We start from the raw sequence: 10,313 nt of genomic DNA, 5'->3' as shown, positions 1-10,313 counted from the left end.
GTTATATTTTTAGTCCTTTTGATGTTGACTTGTACATATGCTGAAAGTTTCCAAAATATGAATCATCTTAGATTGTATGGAGAATCATAGATTATCAGCAATGGAAAGAATGTTAAAGATTGATCATCTCAACCAAGTGCCTCCATTTGTACAGATGTGGCAGTTGAAATGCCAGGCAATTGCAGTCACATTAGAAGTGACTTAAAGTCACAAGAGGAGTGCCTCCCCCCCCATCACTTACTGTCACTTCCAGTCATTTGTTTGGAGAATTTGTCCCCTTAATGTGGGCTCTGTAGAAAACACTTCATCAAAATTTAAACTACAGCTTCCTTCTGGTCACTCATACTCCAGGTTTCAGGACACAGCAGTCATGGAAATAAGTCATCATCCTGCAGAGGTATTTTATCCTAGTCAACAAGAGCTGTTGTTACACAATGAGGGCAGGAAAGAATGTGTTTATCAACCAGCCATCCTGATCATCTTTTAGCATTCTCTTGTGCAATTGTGATGATAATTGGACAAGTGTATCAGCAATAGCCTGAAAGGACCATAGTGATCTGGCATTCAAACCTCAGGAAGGAGAGCCTGGGTAACCCTACTGGTTAATCAACATAGAGTAGCAGAGATGCAAGCCAAGGATGAGAGGAATCTAGAACGAATAGTAGACAGGGGAAAAATATCAGTTGGAGTCTCAGGATTCACTGCAATGGTAGAAACATTAACCAGAATGCCAAAGGAGGTGTTCCCCAAATTCATATGAACTAGGTGTATCTGAGTAGTTCAACTGGTGGACTATGGTGAACTACCTAGGTCTTTCTTCAGGAATGAAGCCTTTATTTCTCCAAATTCTGACACTGCAAGCTGAGTCTGCTCCAGAGATTGTCCTTAAGGGAAGAGACCCAACTTGTTCAATGTGATTCCTCCTTCTCAAGAGCAACACACATTCAACAGGTGGTTCACATAGGAGCATAAAGACCTGGTCACCCCTTACCCAAGTCAGAAGTGCTATGCAGAGTCATCCCAGTTTGAGTGCCACCAATGGGTTGGCTGAGGCCTTTGCTGAGGCTTCAGTGAGGTCCAAGTTTTCCCTCTGCCCTACACCACTTCATTTATTTCTGCTGATTCTGACTCCACGCGTCACTAAATCTCCTTTCTGGGGAAACTAACTTTCAACAATCACCCACCTGATTAGTATTAGAAAAGTACTAAATATAGGTTTTCTGATGCCTAGGCAAATCAATATATGGCCCTTTCCACTTTATAACGTCTCTAAATTGAATTTGAAGTCTGGGGTTTTGTGCTTATGCATACAAAATTATATATAATATAATTTTATCAGAGGTCTAAGTAACCTGAATATCTCAGACATATGTATGATTTACACACTGCTGTCCACTCCTAATGGAAAAAAAGAGTGCAGTAGAGGATCCTGTGCACTGGAGATGAGGTACTGTTGGGAGAGAAGCAGCAAGGAGCTAAGGACATCTGCATGGAGCAGGTGACCACAACTAAGTTTAAATAGCCCTCGTTTGAATGATGGAAATGATTGAAATTGACAAAGTCAAAGGATATACTTTTTGAATAAATTTATTTAAAAGCTTTGAGGTAGTGTTCAAATTCCTAATGAATGTGCTTATTCCTATGTTCAGTTAAAATACATATGTGCATGCACACATACACATGCACACACACACATACACACACACACACACACACACACACACAAATGCCTTGAACATTTGTTTTCACTTATTCTAACCAACAAAATGTGTCTTTTTTTTTTTTTAATTTTTTTTTCAATGTTTTTTATTTATTTTTGGGACAGAGAGAGACAAAGCATGAACGGGGGAGGGGCAGAGAGAGAGGGAGACACAGATTCGGAAACAGGCTCCAGGCTCCGAGCCGTCAGCCCAGAGCCTGACGCGGGGCTCGAACTCACGGACCGCGAGATCGTGACCTGGCTGAAGTCGGACGCTTAACCGACTGCGCCACCCAGGCGCCCCAAAATGTGTCTTAATCTAACACAGAAATCAAGGTTTCTGAGATATTAAATGCTCATCTTTTTAAAGTATTTTCTGTCATAAAGTTCTTCTACCTAATATATTTGATGCTTAGTTGAGCAGGTTCTTCAAGAGTTTTGATAATATAGTGATCACTTCCAATAAATGATTGATCTTGTTTCATTTAATAAGATAGAAGAACAGAGTTGTATGTTTTTTAATACACAATAATAATTTTAACCCCTCTGGATGAAAACTCTCCACTTCTTCATCCTACATTTTTTACACTCAAAGGTAAGACCCTAGTCACACCCAACAATTAATAAGTGTTTGAGAACCTATTTAGAAATTATCAATGTTTCTTCTTTTCTCACATTTTCTGTGGCAAACAGATCCATCAAGTTTAGGCAGATGAACAGTGTAAAATTTGGAGATGAATGTAAAGGAAAATTAAGCTATTAGTTCTTTTTAAGGTGGAAAAGTAAAACACAAAATTGAAATATTTTCTCTTTCATTCACAAAACAAGTCAGAATTTTGAGGATCACAGACACAGCAGTGCACAGATAAAGACCCTGAAAAAGGTCCAACAGTTTAATCGTATACAGCAGTCCATACAGACACATGCTTCTTGTCCTGCGTGGGTAAGTCTCTTGCCCCTGGCCAAAATCACTATAAATTGAGGAGTTACACTAGGAGAGAGACTGATAATATGCAGGAGTGAGAGGAAAAGGGATAGAATGAGGGTGGAGTCTATGTTACAATATAAATATACAGCCTAAAATACTTTTAAATTTTAATGTAAGTCAATGGGGCTCATCATCAACTACATGAGTACCTGAATAAGATAAAAAGATAAACATAGTTTTCAATTTAGTGCTTCTTCAGAATAGAAATATGAGAAACATATATGTCTTATACACATGTATTTTTGGGACAGAGGGGTGGTTTATCAGAAGGAAATGGAATAGAAAGGCTGAAGAAAAAAGTACAAGTATAGGCAACAGAGCCACTTAAAGAATTGACGGAGTGTGACAGTTAATTTTATTTGTCAATTTGATTGGCTCACACTGTACCCAGATATTTGGTTAGTTATTCAGGTATTTCTATGAGGGTGTTTACAGATGAGATTAACATTTGAGTTGCTGGACTCCCCAGTGTGGGTGTGCATCATCCAATACATTGGACACCTGAATAGAACAAAAGGAGTAAGGGAGAATTTACTCTCTGCCTCACTATTTTTGAGCTGAGACTTTGGTCTCCTACCCTTGGATTTGGACTCAGACTAGAAATTATACTTTTCTGCTTCTCAAGGCTTTGAACTGAGACTGAAAGTATACCATTGGCTCTCTTGTGTCTCATCTGGACTTCTCAGCCTCCGTAATTACATGAACCACAGATTCCTTACAATAAATCTATGTATCTCAATATATATATCCATATACACATTTATAAATATATAGAAATAGGACTTCTGATATATGTATATATACATATGTAATAGTTAAATGTGTGTATGTAAATTATATGTATAATTTACATATACATATAAAATATGTTAAATGCTTAATTATATATATATGTATATCCTATTGGTTCTGTCTCTAAGAAGAACGCTGATGAATACACTGAAGGAACAGAAAGGAGAAATAAAGAGGTGGATCCAGGATACAGGGTCTAAAATATAAGAGGTAGGGAACCTATCTGAATAAAGTCCAAGTACCCAAGAGTCAGATCACAGACACTTCAGCCAACTGGTGAGAAGTTGTACCTGAGATCACAAGAATATAACCCAACCAAAACCCAAATCCATGTGGTCTAGGCCAAGAAAGGTGTTGTCTTCAAATAAGCATGAGCAAAATGGGGATTCCATTTACTTATATCTTTACTTGCATGTCTCAAAAACATTCAAAGGATTCTAGTACATTGTACATTCACAGTCATTCCTATTAAATGCCTGGTCCTCACCTTTCTTTAGTCCTCAGAAACTCTCAGCTGTGTTATGTTCTTCCTTCCCAGGCAAACTACCCAAGTACCAATCACAAATTGGCATCTTCTTCTACCATTAAATATTTATCCAACTTTCTCAACACTAGGAGTTATTTTTCTTGAGATAACCTACTGATGTTTTGTGTGTGTGTGTGTGTGTGTGTGTGTGTGTGTGTGTGTGTGTGTTTTCTCTCCTCAAGGCTGGTTGTCTGGGGGGGCCGGGGTAGAGAGTATTGTGAATCTTCTAATTACTAGTAATGTTGTCTCCTCATACAACCAATGTTGTAGTGGGGGCTTTAAGAAGGCAAGACCTTATTCCTTTTGAGAAACTCTCATCAACCAAGGTCAATTAAGCTAATGCCTAAGGCATTCATTGTATGTGATGAATTAAGTTATCTACTATGCATCTGGAATGGTACCAACTACTTCCATCCTTGGAAGAATTATAAAAATAGTCAGTCAGGGGCTGCTGGATGGCTCAGTAGCTTAAGCGTTCAACTTTGGCTCATGTCATGATCTTGAGGTTGGTGAGTTTGAGCCCTGCATTAGGCTCTGTGCTGACAGCTCGGAGCCTGCTTCAGATTCTGTGTCTCCTCTCTCTGTCTCTCCCCTGCTCATGCTCTGTCTCTGTCTTTGTCTCTCTCTTCTCTAAAATGAATAAACGTTAAAAAATTTTAATAGTCACTTAACTCATTGTCTGTACAGTTAATTCTCTTAAGGAACTGGTTGAGAAAGATTGCTTTAGAGAGCAGATTAAGGTTAAAATCAATAGCTTTTCTATAAGATCCATATCATCAGGAGTTCTGACTGTCACATTCTCCCAATTTTGATTGCCTGACACAGGGCATAGCATTCAGTAAAGACTTGATGAACAGACGAATGAATGATTCAGAGCTGCTCATTCATCCAGATAAACCTAAGCCCTAAAAGTCAGGGTCTTAAAGTAAAGGAATAGCAGACAGCACCTGAAAAAACTTCATTTGTACTTTAACCTGTGCCTAAACATTTATTAGTGAAAGCTTGCTTGTATTAAACCATGACTACATTGTACTCCATTATCCCCCCTCTCTGCAGAAGGATTTGGTTGTACACCTGAATATTATAAGCTGGAATACAATGTACCATGTCAGACCAGGGACACTTTCCCAGGAATAGAGTAAGAGAAAAACCCAAACCCAGAGGTTTACTTTTGATATATATGTGTCCTAATTTTATTCTGGAATTTACCACACTGTGGTGGCAATATTGGTCAATGCCAAGTATTATAACATTTCTAGACCACTTACTGCTTGCGTTTAACCCCAGCCAGCAACAGCTTCCAGCAAAACTTCCTGTTGTTTCATTTGTCAGATGCTGTCTGATAAGATCAAGGTGAGGAGTCAGGGTGGGCCATTCTCTGCTTCTCATAAATATGAATCTGTCTACATATAACATGCAGTGGTATGTAAAACAAACCACAACGAAACTGTCAAGATGTTGTGGCAATCTTTTAACCTTCTGTATTTTGCAAAGTTTTGCCACCATATTTTGGAGTCAAAACAATAAATATTCTTTCCTTCTTCCTCTACTCATCTGTTCCAACTAGCCTGTAGATCTTGGACCTTTAAGATGACATGGGCCTGCAAGAGGTAGCACACCTGGGTTCTTGATTCAATTCAATAACATCTGTAATTATAAAAATAGAACATTAAATAAAAGGAAGGTCATAAACAATGGGATCCTGGAAGGCAGCCAGTAACTCTTGAAAAAGTTACTTACCACAGCACAACTCTAATAGCTGGACACAGATGGAGGACAAAAGGCCTAAGCTGCCAGCTGTCCTGAAGTTTCAAGTAGGGGAGGGTGTATTCATTCAGACCTTCTAGAAAGTTCTACGTCTGCAAGGAAAAAAAAAAAAAAACCTACGTATCATTCTTTTCAAAAAGTGGAATAGATCACAGCTTAACAAATGAGTCCCAGCTGTTTAAAATTAGACTGCTAAAATAATTCCATATGCAAATATTCTCTGGGACTATAGCATTTTCATTAAATTGGGCCCTGGATGATTCATTCATTTAAAGTATGAATCTCTCCAAATTGAAGCCTAAGATAGTTAATAAGTGGTAATAAGTATCCTGGTTGCAATATTCCTGTCTCCGTTAGTTAAATTGACCATAATACTTAAAGTTGTCTGTTTTTTTTAAACAAAATGCTTGAGTCACCACCCAGAAGATGCTAATCACACTAAAACTGTGTGACTCATGGGAAACAATAGAGTGTAAACTGGAAGAATTCTACACTAGGATTCAGGAAACCTGGGTGATGATCTCTGTGTCACCACTTGTCAGTCACATGAACTTGGGCAACTCTCTACCTCAGTTGCCCAACGATGATATGGAGATGATATGTACAATGATGAAACATCATAGATGCTTGAAGTAACTTCTAGCTCTCATATTGATAATTCCATGACTTTTCTGCTTTAAATTATATTTTTAATATATGCCTAATAACCAAACAGGCACATGTAACTGAAATGACCCATCACACTGGTAGGGGTTTTCTCCATGATGTGACTTATCCTTTTTCCTAGGCCTTCTTAATCCTCCTTAATGTGATGGAGTGACAAGATCTTCTTGGGTTTTTCTTTTCCTGGTCTTGAGTCTATTCTTATGGGGATGTTAGTCCCTTTTAATTATAAAACCCACCACTCCTGTTTCTTTCTTCCACATATCAGTTCACATTATGATAATTCTTATCAATTTAGAGGATAATTCAAACACATTGAACATTTTAAGTTCCAATTATTTGTCAGATAGTATATAGAATGATGTAAATATTATATGTTAAATACTAGTAATTAGATATTCAGCACATAAAAACACCATAAAATATTCACAATGCACATTAGCCCCTCCTGAGCAGAGTGACTGAAAGCAATTTCTTCTTTAAAAACATGTCAGTATCAAATAATTTAGGACTCCACAAGCTAGAGAGGGTCCAGAGTGACTCTGGAACAAGTCCATATATAAGTCTTCTGTGGGAGGGGTTTGTCCCTGTTTATCCTAGGAAACAAACAACAAATCAAAACAAAACAAAAACAAAAGCAAACAAAACAAAACAAAACAAAATCTCCATCAGCTAAGACCATGTTTCTTAAACAGCAATAAACAGAAATGCATATTGGTACATGCTGAAAAATAAAGGGTAATCCAAGGCAAATAAAAAGCCTGATGCATCTTTCTGGAACATCTGTTTTAAGATTGAAATAAAAGTTTATATGACTTTCTAAAATAACAGAACACAAAATAATTTTCAAATTTCCTATATGCTGCTTGAGAATATACTCCCAAAGCTAGCTCCTCTAAAGACTAAAAATATACATTCTTACCCCTCTGCCATGTAGGGACACTTCAATGGAAACATTTGAGTGAATAGACCTAAGGAAATCTAAAAGTATCTCTTCTTTGAAATACAAAATGACCAAGGTAGTAGAAAATACACATATCCTTTTTCTTCAGTAATATATAGATAACTTACATTCCAAGTTGGTGTCTAAGTATTTATTCTGAAATCCTTAGAGGTCTTTTTGCCATCAACCTTGTCACTGCCTGCAGGTTGAGTGAGTTTCCTAAAGGAATAGAGTAAGAAAAACATCACAAGGAATTTGCCCCCTTCCTCACTATCTACCTTCTCATACAAGACATAGCTTTCTCTACAAAATATTTTGTTCACAGAATGCCACAGATGACCTGGTTTCCCTTTACTTGTCTCTTCAGTATTAATAAACCTGGGGTCACAGACTTTATGTGGTCTGTTCTTTGTTTGGAAAACAATTCTGGAACACTAGGTGTAGAGATCAGAGAGGATTCCAGAGTAGGGCCAGTTTCACTCTGGGTCAGAGACTGAGGAAAAGACTGTGGGAAAACAGCTGGCCTCCAGGGCCTTCCTGATCTTACCTCTCTTCCAAGGTTTCCTTTATCCTGCAGGAAGGAGGGGGCTGAGCCCTGTTGCCACCAGAGAAGATCAATCAGGATCCCTTGGGCAAGGACAGCCACATACCCCAGCTCTCGAAAGACAAAGGATGGATTTCAAAGTGACAGATATGGCAAGTCACCAACAAATCTACATGTTTTTTATAGGGTAAAAAAAGCTTAATTATTTTTTAAATTAAAAACTTACCATATGCTGGGGTATCTGAGTGGCTCACTCAGTTAAGTGTCTGACTTAGGCTCAGGTCATGATCTCTCGATTCATGAGTTCGAGCCGTGCATCAGATTTTGTGCTGACAGCTCAGAGCCTGGAGTCTGTTTCAGATTCTGTGTTTCCCTCTCTGCCCCTCCTCTGCTCGCACTCTGTCTCTCTCTCTCAAAAATAAATAAATAAAAATCACCACATGCTTATTATACAAAATTTAGACAACATATAAAAGCACAAAGAAGAAAGTATTTAAAAAATATGTGAAACAGCTGTATAGTTTTTTGAGAATCTACCGTGTGCCTGGCATTGTGTAAAACACTGTTAGTAGTAACAAAGACACATAGGATGCTCTCAGGGAATTTATAACTTTGTAGAAACCTGGCATTTGAGGTAGTCACAAATAGGATAGCAAAAGACATCACTAGGTGTACATATTTAAGCACTCAAGGTGTTTGTTGGGTCAATAGAGGGTTGGCTGAATGCCAGTGAAGAGAGGGAATCTGGGCAGTATCTCTTACTCCTCTCCAGGAGGACAAAGACTTGTAGAAGACCATGCTGAGGAGAGAGCACACACCAGGTCCTCCCCCATCTACTTGGTTTTTTTTTTAATGACCTTGAGGAGACATTGAAGAAGCGCTGACTCTGAGTTCAAACAATAGCTCTGCCACACATAGCAATGCAAACTTTAGTCAACCCTCTTAAATTGTCTTAGCCAGTTTTTTTAAACAAGCGTAATAATCTCCACCTCACAGCATTGTTGTAACACATATTCAGCCATTTAACCCTCATAACAGCTCTATGAAGTATGTACTTGATTAACACCATTCTACATAGGCGGAAACCAAGATGCAGAAAATCTGTGTAACTGGCCCCAGATCACATAAGTGGTAGAGCCAGGATTTGAACTCAGGCAACCAAGCTCCAGAGAACATGCTCTATACTATAATAGAGCTCTGTATACTATATAGAGCTCTATATAGTCAGTCACTATCACCTTTTGCATCTCCTCAGAATTAAGGGAAAGCCTAATAGCTGCCATTTACATAATAGTCTGGTGAAGACAGAGGAAGTGATTTTTTCAGAACCTGGGAACTGGCAATAAAGGCCATGCTTTATAAAATCTTAAACAGAATACTACTACTACTAATAATAATAATGGATGACATGTTTATCATCTGAAAACCATTATAGCAAGTAATAGGAGAGGGAGGAGGTATGTGTGTGTAAATGATCTCATTTAATCCTCACAATAATCTGTCATTTATGACTTGTTCTCCTCATTCTACAGATGTGGCAACTATAGCCTGAGGGTTTAAGCAAACTGAGATCACTCAGACCAGATACTCAACTCTTGAAATGAATTTGTTGAGTCAAAATGGTATGTAAGGGGCACCTGGGTGGCTCAGTCAGTCAGGCATCTGACTCTTGATTTCAGCCCAGGTCATTATCTCACAGCTTGTGAGTTTGAGCCCCAGGTCCGGCTCTGCACTGTCAGATTGGGATTCTCTGTCTCCCTCTCTCTCTCTGCCCCTCCCTCACTTGTTCTCTCTCAAAAATAAATAAATATTTTAGAAAATAGTATGTAGGTACTCTGAAAAAGAGAATAAATACAGAAAATAAATGAAAAATCATAGATCATCTCCCCTACAGTGTACAGGAGCAACTGAGAGCAACCCCAGGATGCCTGGGTGCTGATCCTAAGTCAGCCACTAATGAATGAACTACATGGCAATGAACAAATCAGTCAGTGTCTGTGCTTTGGCTTCTCCATCTATCACATGAGCTGGTGGAATAGGTTACTGGTTCTTAATCTCTTGATCATAAACCACTTCCATGTATTCAGTGAACTCTCCCTCCAGACAAATGCATATGTGAACATAAGACAGAATGCTCTGCATTCAATTCAGTAGTGACAATGTATTCTACATTGTCAGGCTTTCCCGCTGAAATGTAATATCCTTGAGGGCAAAGGACTAGTCTTGTCCATGTCTATATTCCCAGTTACCATAACAGTACTTGGCACATCATAGACTCCCCCAAACTATCAACTGAATATACCCCCAGACTAAGAAAACTTGGAATGAATTATTTTCAAGGTCTTTTTTTGTTCTGAAAGATCTAAGGATGAATCATATGAAATTGCCAAT

At 38.4% G+C, this 10,313-nt stretch overlaps 1 long non-coding RNA gene across 2 annotated transcripts; it reads right to left on the bottom strand.

Annotated features, from left to right (window-relative positions):
• Positions 1 to 5,067: 5,067 nt before the first annotated feature.
• Positions 5,068 to 9,120, bottom strand: LOC125934601 (uncharacterized). 2 transcript variants are annotated; one of them, XR_007461470.1, is made up of 3 exons: positions 7,926 to 9,120; positions 5,746 to 5,864; positions 5,068 to 5,652 (listed from the first exon to the last, which is right to left on the bottom strand). It is a non-coding gene; the product is annotated as an uncharacterized LOC125934601 (long non-coding RNA). The 2 variants fall into 2 exon arrangements; XR_007461469.1 differs by lacking the exon at positions 7,926 to 9,120 and adding an exon at positions 7,507 to 7,886.
• Positions 9,121 to 10,313: the final 1,193 nt, after the last annotated feature.

This window comes from Panthera uncia (assembly GCF_023721935.1).
Source record: "Panthera uncia isolate 11264 chromosome A1 unlocalized genomic scaffold, Puncia_PCG_1.0 HiC_scaffold_17, whole genome shotgun sequence".
In the NCBI taxonomy this organism is placed as follows: domain Eukaryota; kingdom Metazoa; phylum Chordata; class Mammalia; order Carnivora; family Felidae; genus Panthera; species Panthera uncia.
The sequence above is the reverse complement of the archived record's forward strand: the minus strand, read 5'-3'. Positions and strand labels throughout refer to the sequence as shown.